The 16,461-nt window shown below is 43.7% G+C and overlaps 1 protein-coding gene and 1 long non-coding RNA gene across 2 annotated transcripts in view; both read right to left on the bottom strand.

Moving 5' to 3' along the window:
- The window catches only part of MOCS1 (molybdenum cofactor synthesis 1), a 75,741-nt gene extending 62,962 nt beyond the window's left edge, over nt 1-12,779 (bottom strand). The window contains exon 1 of the mRNA XM_029242909.1: nt 12,763-12,779. The gene's annotated coding sequence lies outside the window, so the exon portion shown is untranslated. The remainder of the gene's footprint in view (nt 1-12,762) is intronic.
- Nucleotides 12,780-12,805: 26 nt separating this feature from the next.
- LOC114907355 overlaps nt 12,806-16,461 on the bottom strand; it is a 57,502-nt gene continuing 53,846 nt past the window's right edge. The window contains exon 4 of the long non-coding RNA XR_003796717.1: nt 12,806-12,911. This is a non-coding gene — a long non-coding RNA (uncharacterized LOC114907355). The remainder of the gene's footprint in view (nt 12,912-16,461) is intronic.

The raw sequence follows: 16,461 nt of genomic DNA, 5'->3' as shown, positions 1-16,461 counted from the left end.
CCTGCCTCACTTCCCCCTTCCCTTGTTTGTGCTTCCTGATGTCACTTCCCAAATGCCTGTACTCAAGGTCTGGTCCTAAGGGCAGTTTTTGGGAGAATCCAACCTGAGACACTGATTAGTTTTAGAATTTAATTCATGTATGCTTGTTACAATTCTAAGAGTAATCACTAGAATGGTGCAGACAGAATGTGTAACTTCCAAACAAATATAGGTGAAAAGGAGAAATTAAAAAAAAAAAAAAGGGATAGAGGGGGAGAGAAACTTAAGAGGATAGATGTCATATTTCATAGAATGTAAGATGACACCACTTGTAAAATACTCCTAAATTTTGCATGCTACTAAGGAAGAAAAAAGCTGCTAATGATGACTTCAATTATAGAGGTATTCTAATTTCAAAGATGTTTAAATGTGGGGAAAAATATGTTTCTTACAGTTGATGAAATTTGGCAGTGCAAAGTAAGATTTTAGAAATAAATGTTAATATTCAGTAATCACAATGTGAAGGGACTAAAATCATTTAGAAGATCAGATTGTCTAATTAGTTTCTATTTTTAAAAAAGATTAGCTGAAACTGTACATAAAAGACATACTTCAAACATAAAATATAAGGCCACATGTAAAAGAACTGAAAAAGATTAACACCAGGCAAATACTGACCAAAGAAAGCTGGTACAGCTAACTCAAAATGAGACAGACTTTATCTCTAGAAATGCTTTTAGCTTTAAGGAGGGTCACTCCATAATGATAAATTTTCAATTCATGAGATATATTTCTAAATATTATACACCTAAAACATAACCTCAAAATATATAACACAAAAAAATTGAGAGCCCAACAAGGAAATATGTCAAATCAATAGAAGGGAATTTTTTACATATATTAGTTTTGATGGAGCAAGCAAATGAAAAAATTAATAAATATTTAGAAGCTATTAATGACATAACAATTGTGATATAATGAGCATATATTTAACCCTTATACTTCAAATTGAGAAATATAAATTTTACTCAGACATAAATTGAACATTTATGAAAATTAGCTACACATTAGTTCACACATCAAATCTCCACAAATACTAAAAGAATATCATACAGATTACATTATCTGACTATAGTACAATTAAGCTAGAAAGCAATTACAAAGATCATATGAAAATACATTTGGAAATTTAAAAACCACACTGTTAAGTAGTTTTGGGGTGAAAGACCATATTGCAAGGGACATTTAAAATTATTTCAGCTGAACAATAAGGAAAATCTACATATCAAAACTCATGGGGTATGGCTAAAGCAGTACCTTTAGAGAAATTTACATCCTTACATGCTCAAAGAAGTCTGAACATTTATGAGTTAATCATCCAACTCAAGACATTAGAAAGAACAGAGTTCAAAGTACTGAGAGGATAATAAAGATAGGATCTGCAATTAATTGTTGTAGATTGGATTATTGGTCTCAGTTCTTCATTCACCTGTAATAGGATTATACATCCACACCCTTTACCCACATGGGAGGATACTGCAAAGTTATCAGGCAGAATATGCTTCCTTGACTCATTGAAAAGGGGCCTTATCATCGATTTGCTTTACCTAATGGAATGTTAGTAAATTTGATTGGAACAGGGGACTTAAATAGGTTTGTGCAATTTAGTTTGATTTCTCACATGCCTGCCATTCCCAATGAGAAGAGCAAGCCTCAGACAGCTGCTGGTCTAAGAAGGAAGAGACATGAACATAACCCGCAACTTGGAGTCTAAAGCTTGGATTGCAGCCTAGCCCAGCTGATGTAGATGACTCACATATCCTTTAGCAAGAAATAAATGCTTGTTATTTAAATGCTGAGTTGTGGTTTGATATGCAGTATTGCAGCCATAGCTAATTCATTCATGAAACAGAAAATATATAGTAGAGCATTGCCAGACATAAAATCCGATCTTCTGAAAAGATATCTATCACAAAACTTTGCCACACGTAACGGAAGATTGGGGGCCAGAGTGGTGGGGGGAGGAGTGGGAGGGAGGGAGGGACAGAGAGGAGGAGAAGGAGGGGAGAGAGAGAGAGAAAAACAAATGACCAAACGATGAATAAAAATGGAGACATAGCTATAAATGTATCAGCGAGCTCTAAAATGAAAGAATGCTGTGAATAATTTTATGCCAAAAAGTTTGGAAACAAAGTAGACAATGTCCTGGAGAAACAATTTATTGAAATCAACTGAAAGAAAAAGTAGAAAATCTGAATAAGTGTATAACTATTTTAAAAATTAACTAGTAATTCAGACTTCTGATGGAGTAGATGATAGAATAAATATACTTTTCCATATCCTATATTCAAAGTACAACTAAGAACCCTGAAGATCAAACATAAAACAAACATAAGGGGCTTCCCTGGTGGCACAGTGGTTGAGAGTCCGCCTGCCGATGCAGGGGACACGGGTTCGTGCCCCAGTCCGGGAAGATCCCACATGCCGTGGAGCGGCTGGGCCCGTGAGCCATGGCTGCTGAGCCTGCGGGTCCGGAGCCTGTGCTCCGCAACGGGAGAGGCTGCAACAGTGAGAGGCCCGCGTACCGCAAAAAACAAACAAACAAAACGTAAGATGACTCTGAAAGGTTGTGAGAAGGCAGATCAGGTAGGGACCACAAAGTAGTGAGTTTCCTGGGTTTTCTTTTTGCCTCATAAATACAAGATTTGAAGCTGAGTATTCCAGAAACCAAACTGCTAACAGGTGCAGACAAAAAGAAGTTCCAACAATACCATACTTAGCAATAGTAATCAGACCACTTACCATCTCTTATCTTACTCAGTCTAAAATGTCTGCACTCAGGTTAAGGTTGACTTCAATTTTTTTTCTAAGAATGATCGATGGGTTGAGCTTTGAGTAATTAAAGGTTCTATTTTTACATTTTTTCTTTCTTTTTCTTTTTAATTTGGCCGCACCGTGAGGCATGTCGGATCTTAGTTCCCTGACCTGGGATCGAACTCGGGCCCTGGCAGCGAAAGCACCGAGTCCTAACCACTGGACCGCCAGGGAATTCCCTATACTTTTCCTAAAATAACATATATATATATATATATATATATATATATTTCTTTATTCCTACAAGGCCTTTTATATAGTTAACATCTTAAAATGACAAAAATTAATCCATGTACCTAGTCCAAGTAATGTAGAGTACAGACAGTCTCTGACTTACAATGGTTTGACTTACAATTGTGAGAAAGTGATATGCATTCTATAGAAACCAAAGTTTAAATTTTGAATTTTGATCTTTTCTTGGGCTCGACCTACGTGGTATGATACTCTCTCATGATGCCGCTGCTTCCAGTCAGCCATGATATCGACAACCATTCCGTAACAAACAACCATTGTTTTTCACTTTCAGTACATTATTCAATAAGTTGCATGAGATACTCAACACTTTATTATAAAATAGGCTTTGTGTTAGATGATTTTGCCCAGCTGTGGGCTACTGTAAATGTTCTGAGCACATTTAAGGTAAGTTAGGCTAAGCTCTGATGTTCTGTAGGTTAGGTGCATTACATGTGTTTTCAATTTGAGATATTTTCAATTTACAGTGGGCTTATCAGGTCGTAAGCCCACCGTAAGTTGAGGAAGATCTGTAGACAAAACAAATTAGAATTTCCTTCCTCAGCCTTATTTCCCCAGAACCACCACTTAAATTTCTGACTTTACTTCTGGTATTTATCTATATGTCATTAAAAATATATATTTTTTTAAATTTTTGGTTGCGTCGGGTCTCAGTTGCGGCACGCGGGATCTTTCGTTGCAGTGAGTGGGCCTCTCTCTAGTTGTGGCGCACGGGCTCCAGAGCACGTGGGCTCTGTAGTTGCAGCACATAGCCTCTCCAGTTGCAGCATGTGGGCTCCGTAGCTGCAGCACTCAGTCTCAGTTGCCCTGCAGCATGTGGGATCTTAGTTCTCTGACCAGGAATCGAACCTGTGTTCCCTGCATTGGAAGGCGGATTCTTAACCACTGGGCCACCAAGGAAGTCCCTATATGTCATTTTAAGTAGTAAACTATTCTTGACTGCTCACATTTAGACAGACCTGTGTTATAAAGGTGAGAAAATTAGCGAGCTTATACTTCTTTCCATGTCCCTTCTCACGTTCCCGTTTGACTTTATTATCCTTCTCAATTTGTCAAGATTTACATTTTTGTTCTTTTAAAATTACTTGTTTTCTTTCTACAGATTCTGAAAACTGAAACTAAATCAACTTCTTTATAAAATTATGATTATTTAGCTTTTATTTGCAGCAGAATCCCAAGGAATATGATTGAACCCTTCATAGAAGGAAGTGCAGCACTTAATCGGTGCCCCTTGAAGGGGACGGGACCAGGCACGGATGTTACAGACGCTTTCTTTTTGTAATTATTCAGCTTCCTTTGCTGGTTCTGGGATGTACTCAGCTCCTACCATGTCTCATATTTCACTCCATCTTTTTGGATTCCTTTTCGTAAAGTACACTATATCTTTCATTTTTAACACACAGGGTTAGTGGGTGGCAAACTTTCCGGATCCTTGTACATCACCAGTGGCTGCCATGAGTGCATGCCCCTTGGATCCCTGGCTGCAGAGAGCATAAAGGATCCGTGGTCCCCACTGCTGCCTCCAGAGATCCATCAGGGAGTTCAGGCTGAGGCTTCCCATAGGCTGAGTAGGGCAATCCGGGACCCCACTTGGGCTTAAGGACTTCCTGGAAGTCTTTTTTTTTTTTTTTTTTGGCCGTGCCATGCGGCTTGCGGGATCTTAGTTCCCTGAGCAGGGATCAAACCCAGGCCCCTGCAGAGGAAGTGCGGAGGAGTCCTAACCACTGGACCACCAGGGAACTCCCCTGGAAGTCTTTTTGAACTCTTCTAAAATTGCACTGCAGTCTAAGACACTCCCACCCACCCTTTCTTCCTTCCCTCTCCCCTCTCCCTGGAGTCGGAGGGTCAGCATTGAGGTCTGAGAGCTCGCCCACCCTCTTGGGATCCTTTGTCTCTTTAGGTGTTTGCCCTCATACACTTCTTACACACATAATTCTGTCTTGGCATGTTTCTTACAGGACCAGAACTTGCATAACATCTTTATTTCTCCTCACATTTGATTTGTTTTTTGGCACCTAGAATTCTATACCCAGCCATTTTCTGATTTTTGAGGGCATTGCTCCATTGTCCTTTAGTATCCAGAACTGCTGAGGTCTTTATTCTTGTTTCTTTGCAAAAAAATATTTTGAAATTTTCTCATTCTTGAGATACAGAAATTTCACTAGTATATACCTAGATGTGTGTATTTTAGACTTTTTTTCCTGCTTAATAATTGATGGGCTCTTTCAATTTAAAGACATATTCTTAGCTGTTACTTTCTTAATAATTTCCTTTCCTCTGTCCCACCCTCATTTTCTCTGTTCCGTTCTTCTGAGACTTCTCTTAGAACTTCTTGGTTTTACACTCCTGAGAACTACATGTTTTGGCAAAAGAGCTGGGTTTTGTTTGTTTTCTGTGGTAGTTGGTTCTGGAATATGAGAAGCCCAGGGCAAGTTGTAGAACCAGAACAGGATTTGCAGGGGAGAGAAGCCCTGAGAACCACAGGAAAGCAGATTCCAGGCCAGGTGTGTGTGTGTTGCTTTGGATTCTCACCTGGTATAGTTGTGAGCTTGGAAACACGCCCTTTGTGGTTATGGGAGAATTTGTTTCAGTACAAATTATACTTTCTCTCTCTTTTTAAAAAATTAATTAATTAAATTTATTTTTTGGCTGCATTGGGTCTTCATTGCTGTGCGCAGGCTTCCTCTAGTTGCAGTGAGCGGGGCCTACTCCTTGTTGCGGTGCGTGGGCTTCTCATTGCAGTGGCTTCTTTTGTTGCAGAACGTGGGCTATAGGCGCGTGGGCTTCAGCAGCTGTGGTGCACAGGCTCAGTAGTTGTGGCTCACGGGCTCTAGAGTGCAGGCTCAGTAGTTGTGGTGCACGGGCTTAGTTGCTCTGCGGCATGTGGGATCTTCCCAGACCAGGGCTCAAACCCGTGTCCCCTGCATTGGCAGGTGGATTCTTAACCACTGCACCGCCAGGGAAGTCCCTATATTTTCTAAATTTACGGAGAATATATAACTGAGTGACGGGGGAAATTCACCGTATTTGAAAGCCTTCATGTTCCCCTCTTTTCAGGACCCAGTGAGCTTGAGCTCTTTGTGGGAGGGGATGGTCTGGAAAACAAAGGTGATGATGTCTGAGCTGGCATTTGAAGACTCCATTGTAGAACCCAGGCATAGGGATTAACTTGGCCTGTGGTCAAGAAAGTACATGGTAGTTTTGGAGAGGGTTATGTTCCCCTATGTAAGTGGGGGATTCATGTACAGCAGGAGACAAGGCTGGGATAGAGAACTGGGGAGTCAGATTGCAGGGGGGCCTCACCTGAATGCCCTGCAATCAATGTGGACTTTCTCCTGAAGGAACCCTCTGAAGGTTTTTGAAAGGGGAAGTGCCATGACTGCTATATTTGGGTTTTATTAAGATGCTGCTGGTGGAAGGTAAATTTAGAGAAGGGAGACAGGAGACTGCCCACATTAGGGCAAACCAGTATTTCTGTTTTCAAGGCTGGGACTGGGCAGCCAGTTGAGGGCAGGGTGAGCAGTTAGTGATCTGTCCAGGATTTTGGTAGCTGGGAGGCTGGGAAACTGAGAATCAAGGAGGCAACGGCAGGAAAGCCCAGAGAAGAAAACTAGGAGAGTACAGTTCTGCTCCTCCAACAGAGAGAGAGAAAGAAGAGGCCATTTGTGAGATGTGAAGGCACAGAAGATGGAGAAAGTGGAAGAAATGCTGTAGGACCTGGCCAAGAAAACTACCTGGGAAGGACTAAGAAGAGAACCCACTTGGGGCAGGAAAAGATGAATGTGTGGGAGAAGCAAGTTTCCTAGCTCTGTGGGCTGCAAATGATCTTAGTGGCTGCCAAGCAGGTGTGCAGAAAATCAAAGGTTCCTTTCTGACATCTTCTCCTTTCCTTCCAGGACATTGTGTTCATCTGGTTTTCCTTCTACCCCTCTGGCTACTTGGCCTCAGTCTCTTTATTTGGTTAGGTGGTTCCACTCTTCTAGACCTCTAAATGTCAGGGTATCCCCGAGGCCCAGGCCCTGGACCCCCTCTCTGTTTACTTCCACTCCTTGGATGACCTCCTCCAGCATCTTGGCTTTAAATGTCATTGGTAACCTGAGGACCTCCTATTTATATTATCTATCAAACTGCCTACTTAATATCTCTACTTGGATATCTAATAGGCAACTCAAACAAGTAAAAGGAACAATTTTTGATTCCCCCTTCATCCTCCACCAACCTACCGCTCCTCTCCCATAATTCCCCATCTCATAAAACAAGAATTCGCTTCATCTTGGAGTCATTCCCGGTCTACCTGGTCATTTTTCCCTTCCGAGTCATATTCAATTCATCTGCAGACGCTGTCAGCTCTACCTATGAATCTCTGTCCTGCCCCTGAGCACATCTTACCACTCCCAATGACGGCCACCTCCTAGAATAAGCCAACACAACGCCTCTCCCCGGGATTCCTGCAATAGGAATCTGTTCTCCAGTGATCAGGTCACTCTCCTACTCAAATACTCCCTCTGGGGATGGCTTCCCATCACATTTAGAGTAGAAACTCAGTATGGCCCCCAAGGTCCCATTTGAGCTGCCCCAGCTTCCATTCCCTACCTCTCTTCCTCTCCGTTAGCTCATCCAGCGCCCCCCATTTTGCTGTTCCTTGAACATGCCAACCACATTTCTCGCCTCAGGGTCTCTTCCTGGAATGTTCTTATCCAAGATATTCTCCTGGCTCACTCTTTTACTTCATTTAGGTCAAAGAGTCTTTCCCTTACCACTCTTTTTTTTGTTTGTTTTTGTTTTTGTTTTGCGGTACGTGGGCCTCTCACTGTTGCGGCCTCTCCCCTTGCGGAGCACAGGCTCCGGACGCGCAGGCTCAGTGGCCATGGCTCACGGGCCCAGCCGCTCCGCGGCATGTGGGATCTTCCCGGACCAGGGCACGAACCCGTGTCCCCTGCATCGGCAGGCAGACCCTCAACCACTGCGCCACCAGGGAAGCCCCCCTTACCACTCTTGTTACCCAGTTTTATTACCTTTTTGTAGTCCTAATCACTATACAACATTATATTACATGTTTACTTTTTACTATATATTTATTCCTTCAATGAAAATTGTCTACCACCACAAGAACATAAGCCCCAGGAGGAAGTTTGCTTCTCACTGATGTAGCCTCAGCACCTAGAAAAGTATCTGGCCCGTGATAGGTATGTAAGGAGTACTTATTCGAATAACAGACGGAAGTATGATTGGGACCAAACTGGAAACTGGCAGGGTAGAGATCAAGGGTCAAGGGCATTGCGGAGCTGAGGGAGTTGGTGAGAATACAGCTGGCACAGTTGGCCATGGATTCCAAGGCAGATATGAAGGGGAGAGGTCAGGAGCCTGGGTAAACTTGGTGATGGGTGGCGAGGGTGATCGGGCATCAGTAAGTGTGTACAGAGGGAGGAACAGAAGAAAGGAGCTCTAGTCAAAACGCAAATGCTGGAGTCAGATAATCTGGAGAAAAGAAAATGTGAATACATTGAGTAATTATGAATTTTTTCAGAACAGGAGCTACTTTTTTTTTTTTTTAACCTCTGTAAAGAGTTTAACACATACCAGACACTCAGTCCACTGGCGAACGAGGAGACCCAATTTCCAGGCTCTGCAGGTGTACATTTTTATCCTGGTTCCTTGTGTTTTCCAAATGCTACAACAACACCACATTCTCATGTCTTACAGTCAATGATTCCTTCTACTCATTGCCACCTGGGCTCTTCCCTTCTTCTTACAGGAAGCTGGGACAACGCAAATCAGGCCCTCTGAGTTGGAGGTAGAAAAACTTGCTCTCTGCTGAGGTATAGGTTTCTTGCACCCAACACAGTCCCTGGCACACAGTAGGCATGCAGTGAGAGCTTGCTGAATGGAACTGAACAGTGTTCAACACAGAGGCAGTGAGCTAAAAGCCAGGCCTTCTGCTCTATGTACCTGACCATTTGCGTCCTCTCAGGCCAGTCCCATTTCTACCTCTGGAAAGCCTTTCAACCTTCCCCTCCCCTTCCGTCCCCTCCCTCCATGTTCCATCCCAAGTGATGGGTGGAGAAAACAGACCCAGCTTCTCAGGAAAGCAGGGTGGAGTCTTGCACCCACAGGAGAGAATAAACATAATCCTTGGGATTTATGCTGACAGCAGCAACCTTGCAAAATGCATTACCAAAAATAAGAGGGAAGGGTGTTTTTGTTGTTTTTGTGTGTGTATCTGTTTCACTGCTGGCAGGATTGAACAGACGCTAAGTCAGTCAGTTTCAATGACTTCAATTCCACATTACATGAAAGAAGGCAGGGAGTCCTGTTAAGGGACCAAAAAGTGACCCGAAAATGTGGATAGTTTTTTTTTCCCATGGAATGTTGACTATATCCTACTTGTCTTTACTCTTTCTCCCTCCTGCCAGCTCTTCTCTCCCCTCCCCCTTCAACTGGGGTCCATGCTGAAGTGGATGATGTTCAAGGAATTTCCTGGTTCTAGAAATCCACCAAGAGTGGTGCCAGGAGTCCCAATTAGTGGATCCTACATCGCCTGCCCTTTTCCCAAGATGAGGAACGGACAAACCACTACGGCATGGCTCTCCAGTTGCGCTTCTATCCAGCGCATGCTGGCCATGCTCCAGATTTAAGTTCTGGGGAATGCAAGAATCACAGCTTGCTTTGGTGGAACGGTATCCAAGGCTGCGAATAGAGGCGTGGCTATTCTGGCCCCAGGTTGAAAAGAGAAGTAAACAGAAGGTGGGGTATAGAAATAAGCCAGTAGAATTGGAAGTAGGGGTAATTTCCCCCATTAGGAATATTTTGCCAAAATTTGGTCTGTAGAGCAGACACCTTATTTTCTGATGTCTTCATAGGACGCGTGTCAGTGCCGTTGGTGACAACCGCTGATGTGGAGGAGACATGGGCAGGGGTGTTGTCCTGGTAATAGCAACTCTGGCATAGCCAGTGTCCTTGACATTGGCACCCATAGATCAGACATTATGGGATATCTGGTGATGGTGGCCCTTTCAGCATAGATACCAGGGCCCCTGATATCTCCCATGGGTTTTGGGAGCTCATCAAGCATGGGGAGGGGGTGATATTCATGAATGAACTGCAAAAGGACACATCAGCCCAGTGAGTTAAGGTAGGGTTTTTTGTTTTGTTTTGTTTTTAAAAGCAAATATGGCAGACATTACTGTTAGCAAGATGCCTGGAGTTATCAACTGGCATTGACAATTCCCAAAACCATCGAGGAGGAATATGAGGGGGCTGGAGGTCATTCAAACTAGCCAGGGAGGGACCCAGAGAAATGCCATGTTCTGCTAGCATGGCCATCCTATGTCTCTGTTAGTGATGATGACCGTGGAGGCTGGTAAAGGAGGATAGCTTGTGAGCTGTAGAGCCCTATTCCCATGGGAGGAGTTGTGTTCATGTGCACGGAACTGGGAATACTAGGGCAAAAGAGCCTGGATTAAGAAGAGACAATCACTGAGGGACCAGGCAGAGAGGATGGGGTGCCCCTGACTCCTAGGTAGGTTGATGAGGTACAGAGGCAGCCGGGGTTGATCCTGCAAGATGATTTCCAAAGATTCCCACTAGATGGCAGTGTCGGTCAGTACATGAGTCTGCAAAGGTTTCCTGGAGAACAGCCTGGGCTCAATGGAAAATGTCATTTCACAGATGAGAAGATGGGGGATGGGGGAGGCAGGGTGACTTGGTCCAAGAACACCAATGACTAGCCCGGTCATTGGGCTAGAAGCCCTAACCCTCAGCCTTCTAGGGACAATGCCATGACCCCAGGTTCTGCTTCCATAACTGTAGAAGTTATTTTTAACATCTAATCTCGCACAACAAGAAGTGCCAATCTGAGCAGATCAATTGCTTTGATTTTCATAGAGAGGTCATGAGTCTTAGAGGGCAGCTACACTGAGGCTCCCCATGGCCTGTGGGATAAAGTTCAAATCTACAGCCTGGCTTGTAAGATATTCCCTATGTTGCAGGATTTCCTTCCTCTTAGGACATCTCTAGGTTAAACAGCACCATGCAGAGTTTAAGGAGCTTGGTGTTTGGAAACCTATGCAGTTAACAGTCCCTGAACTGCTTCTTTGGGAGGCATCCCCTGACCCATTTAGGAGATTTCATCACTGCCGACTTTGTGCCATTACTTTATCTACTCTCTACTGTTAAGGATGTAGGTTGGAGGGGGTACGACGGCCGGGGACGCAGAGGAGGATGTGTGGGCATTTTTTTTTTTCTTATATTTTTAAAACATTTCTTATGTTGGTTTCTTACTTCTAAGTCTGGTGACCTTAGCTTCAGAAATAAGAATAATAACAGTTAACATCTGTGAGCACTTAGTACATACCAGGCATTCTACCGTCGTGTACACTGTCTTATGTAAGTCCCAGAGCACGTAAACAACACGACGACAGAGGCACTTATATTATTCTTTCTTGACGTACGAGAAAGCAGGCTCAGAGCCTGTGATATAAAATCTGAACTTCACAGAATCACAATATCTTAAGGCTGGGTGGTTTCTAGAGCTAACCTAATTCTTTCATCTTCCTCCATCCAGAAACTAAACAGTTGCAGAGATTCAGGGAGATAATTTCACCACCTCCTCTGGCTACTCGCACAAGGCTCTAAATCTTAATTACAGGAAACTTTCTTTTTGATGCAGACACAACTATTTTTTAAAATTTCATATTGGGGTATATTTGATTTAAAATGTGTTAGTTTCAGGCGTACAGCAAGGTGATTTAGTTACACATATACATATATCTATTCTTTTTTTTTTTTCGGTACGTGGGGCTCTCACTGTTTTGGCCTCTCCCGTTGCGGAGCACAGGCTCTGGACGCGCAGCCTCAGTGGCCATGGCTCACGGGCCCAGCCGCTCCGCAGCATGTGGGGTCCTCCTGGACCGGGGCACAAACCCGTGTCCCCTGCATCGGCAGGCGGACTCTCAACCACTGCGCCACCAGGGAAGCCCCATATATCTATTCTTTTTCAGACTCTTTTCCCATATAGGTTATTACAGAGTACTGAGTAGAGTTCCCTGTGCTATACAGTAGGTCCTTGTTGATTATTTATTTTATATACAGTGGTGTGTATATGTTAATCCCGACCTACTAATTTATCCCTCCCCACCTTTCGCCTTTGGTAACCATAAGTTTGTTTTCTATGTCTGTGAGTCTATTTCTGTTTTGTAAATGGCATTATTTCATTCTTTTTTATGGCTGAGAAATATTCCATTGCACATATCTACCACATCTTCTTTATCCATTCCTCTGTCGATGGACATTTAGGTTGCTTCCATGTCTTGGCTATTGCGAATAGTGCTGCAATAAACATTGGGGCGCGTGTATTTTTTAGAAGTATGGTTTTCTCTGGATATAAGCCCAGGAGTGGGATTGCTGGATCATATGGTAGCTCTATTTTTAGTTTTTTGAGGAGCTTCCATACCGTTCTCCATAGTTGCTGTACCAATTTATTTTCCCACCAACAGCAGACACAACTACTGAAGCATGGAAAATCCCCCCCAAATTAACCTATAACAAGAGACTCCAGATTGGCCCTGAACCACCTTCTCCCCACTTTATACTCTGCAACTGAGAGGCACTGTGCACATTTTGCATTGCTATGAATTCTGCAGCTCTAAAGTAACTTACAGTAAGAAGAAGCTTGGAGTAATAGCTTTCCTCATGGGAGGCTCTCTCCTGGCTTTAAGCGATCTCACTAGGCCTCAGCGATTGGGTGTGGTTGCCCAATTCCAGGTATATTTTCTGGGTTTCAGGCTGCATGTCCAGGACTCTAAAAGCTGTGGGTGAATTAAAGCAAACATCACTGTAACACACATTCACTTTCACTTATAAGGAATCCAAGTCTCAAAAGCAGACAATCCCTTAGGAGCATCTCTTTAAAAGAAATCCACAGTCTCAATGGACATTAGCTGTGTGGGCATTTCTAACAATCCCCTACTAGATGAGTAAGGACTCTCTTGGTTGTGACAGAAATCCAAGTAACTCTGCCTTAGACAAAAAGGAAATGTCCTCGCCTTCAGGAAGGGTGCAGGTGCAGCTGGGGAAGACTGGAAGCAGGGATTCCATGATGTTCCTAGAACATTCTCATGGCTCTTCTCTGGTGCTTTAAGTGTCAAATTCATTCTCTCCTATGTCAAATTCATTCTCTCCTACTGACTTTCTCTACTCATCTCTTGCCAACTTCACTACCAGAAAGGAAAAGGCTCTTCTCAACCAAGACTCAGTTAAAACAAGAAGAAGGAATGACACTTGCAGAAGAGGGGCCTGTGATCAAAGCAGGGCCAGTCATTCCTGCTGCCAGGGAACCAGGTGCCCTGAGTGGTCTATCTTGGGTCATGTGCCCTCTCATAAACTATGATTGACAACTTCTGGCTCAAACTGCAGAATTGGAGTAGAGGGGGAGAATTCTTCAAAAGAAAAGTGTTCTTACTAAATGAAAATGATATTTGGGAGGGAGGAAGGATGCTGAGCAAGCAATAATGGATCTCTATGTCTCGACTCCCCAGGTACCCAAAGGACACATTCACAAAAAGTAGAAGATTTAAACTCAAGTGCTTCTAGCTAGGTCAAGGACGTGTAACCCTCAGAGCCCTGAATTATGCACAAGGCTTGGGTTTGAGGTTTAAGTAGAACTTGCTCCCTACCCTGCCAACTCAAAAGTCATAGGTCAGTAATCAACGTGCTTAGGAAAAGAGAGCAGAGCTTCAAACTGCAAGGAGGAAGGAATTTGGCAAAGTTACCCACACAATAAAGATCACAAAGCTTCCAGAAGGGCTCTCTCATTCCAACTGACAGAATCAGTGCACCGAGTCAGGAACCCCCTAGGAAGCCTAGCTCTGCCCCAACTAGTAAATGAGACCCAATCAACATCTCAGCGATCTGGGTAGATAACAAATTCTCCTGGGTGGTGAGTAGGATTAGGAAGGAGTGGATTGATTGGCGGAACTGTTGCCTCGGCATTTACCCACTTTGTGTTCTGTTGGCCCAGTGGGCTCAAGATTACGCTCCTCACTCACATCTACGGTCAACCAGGAATGAGACAACCCCCTTCAGCAGGGGAGACCAGGGGTCAGCAAGGGGAACCTCTGAGGCTACCCCCTGACATTGACCACTAATTTTTATAAACTCCTAGAACCAGAGAAATGGGCAGTTCTGCTGTTGGTTCTAGAAAATTCTCAAATGAACAGAATTAGACATTTAGCCCCAAATCATAAACTTACCAAATGTTGACCCCCTACTGTATTTGCCAACCAAATAATTACTAGCCTTATAGAAAATTCTGGTTCGCTAGAGCAGTAAACACCTAAGTAGCACAGCACAATGACTGCAGTATAAAAACTGTCCCAAATTGAAACCACATGAATCTTCACCCTTTATTAAATTCCCTTGGAGACATTTAAGTTCTAGCAATGTATTCTCCCTTGTTTTTGTTGCCATGGAGAAAACAGAATCTCTCTTCCCTGGGGGAAATTAAAGTCCCAGAGAAATTAGAGGCCAGAGTCTCATTGTAATTTCCTAATATATCACAGTCAGCTAGACACAGCCTCACTGTGTTCATTCTGTTTACTTCCCTGCACACACCCACCCCTCCCACCCCTCACCTTTCTCAGATCCTTTTCTGCCCTTCTCTCTGCCCTGGGAGGCTGGTCCCTGGGAACTGCATCATTGGAGCTCCCTTGCTTGCTGGCTTCTCATCAGGTTCAGCCAATGAGAGCCATTGACTGGAGACTGAAGGGTGGGAAGAGAGGTTGGAATATTTCTTCCAGCTTCCTCCCTGCTTTGGGACATATTTCTGGCAGTGGCTGTGTACTTGAACGACTACAGATTCTGTCTAGAAACCCCTTCCACCCAGATCTAGCTCTCAGTGGGCTAAGATAACACTTTTTCCTCTCCTTTCTTATTTAAGGGTATTACCAGGTTCCTGCTGTTGCCAGCCTTGGTGACTCAACCACCCTGTTGATTCCCTTAATTCTGTCCATACCTCTGACTGTCCTTTAATTACATCCTCTTCCTTTGACCCACTGGTGTTGCCTCCTGTTTCCTGATGTGACCTTGACTTCACACTTAAATACCCGGCACCAGGCAGTCTGGGTCCTTCTCCAAGAGCAGGATTCCAGGATGTCTTCCACGAAAGTGGATGGAATCATTTCAGCACCTGCATTGCTGAATTAATTCCAACGTGAAGTCTCATCTGTTCCACTTTTCCAAAGTTCCAAAGGGTAACAGGACATAAGGATGTCATAGCGCCAATCCTAGACCTATACCACTTAGTTACAATAGCATTCCCTAAACAAGAGTGATGTTTCCAGAACACAGTGCTTATTACGGTGTCTGGGCCCACATTGCTGTTGCCAGCTGTCGACACTAACACAGGCGAAGTGCCATCTGGGGGAATTAAGGTAGACAAGAAAGCAAAAAGAGAAGAGAAAATCTGAATTTCAGCTTCACTGGATGCCAGAGCATTTGTCAATAATGCTGTTCACCAAACATTCACCCATCTTCCCCATTCCAAGCACAGAAAAGGACTGATTTCCAGGTTCCTTGTGGTTGGGTGGGGTGTTATGACTAGTTCAGCCAATGAATCTTGAGTAGAAATGACTGGAAGTGATGTGTGTCTGTCTGTGGCTGAGCATTTACTATCTGGTGTGAGACTTTCCAGAGAGCTCTTTCCTTCTGCTGTGATGACCCGCCAATTTCAAAATTTGGGATGCTTCACCAGCCTGGGTCCCTTAGTGACTACAATGAGAACCCCCAAGTTAGTAAATTATGAACATGAAGTATGAGAGAAAAATACATCTTTGAGCCACCAAAATGGAGGGACTGTGTGTTACTACAGTACAATCTAGCTTACCCTGATTCAAATTATTTTTTAACATAGTAGAAGTCTAACGAACTCAATGACCTTGACCACTTGCTTCTTTCCAAGCCTTGCAGAAGCCCCACTTGAAGAGCTATAGAACCTGTCATTGCTTATGCTCCAAAAACCAAGTGCAATGCATCATGTCCTCTGTCTCACACTCCGTAATGTCTTTCTTTAGCCTTTGGATCCCCCGGGCCATGGCTGATTTTACTACTCCAAAGGCAGCACCAAAATCCCTCTTTTCCACCAGTTTCCCTGCAGCATCATTTCCTCTGGAGAAGCAAAAAATGTCCTGAGTAGCATTTGAGAATGAGTTTCTTGAGATGAGGGAGGAGGAGTTGTGATAGCAGAAGCCATTCTACCCACAAAGATTAAAGAGTTTGCTCTGAATTGCATTTGCTCTGGCCCAGCCGACAGCCCTTCCCTCTCCATGTGGGGTGAGGTTAGCTGGCAGAGACTCATTACAC

Source organism: Monodon monoceros, unplaced genomic scaffold, assembly GCF_005190385.1.
Source record: "Monodon monoceros isolate NGI ecotype Baffin Bay Population unplaced genomic scaffold, NGI_Narwhal_1 Super_Scaffold_3, whole genome shotgun sequence".
In the NCBI taxonomy this organism is placed as follows: domain Eukaryota; kingdom Metazoa; phylum Chordata; class Mammalia; order Artiodactyla; family Monodontidae; genus Monodon; species Monodon monoceros.
The sequence above is the reverse complement of the archived record's forward strand: the minus strand, read 5'-3'. Positions and strand labels throughout refer to the sequence as shown.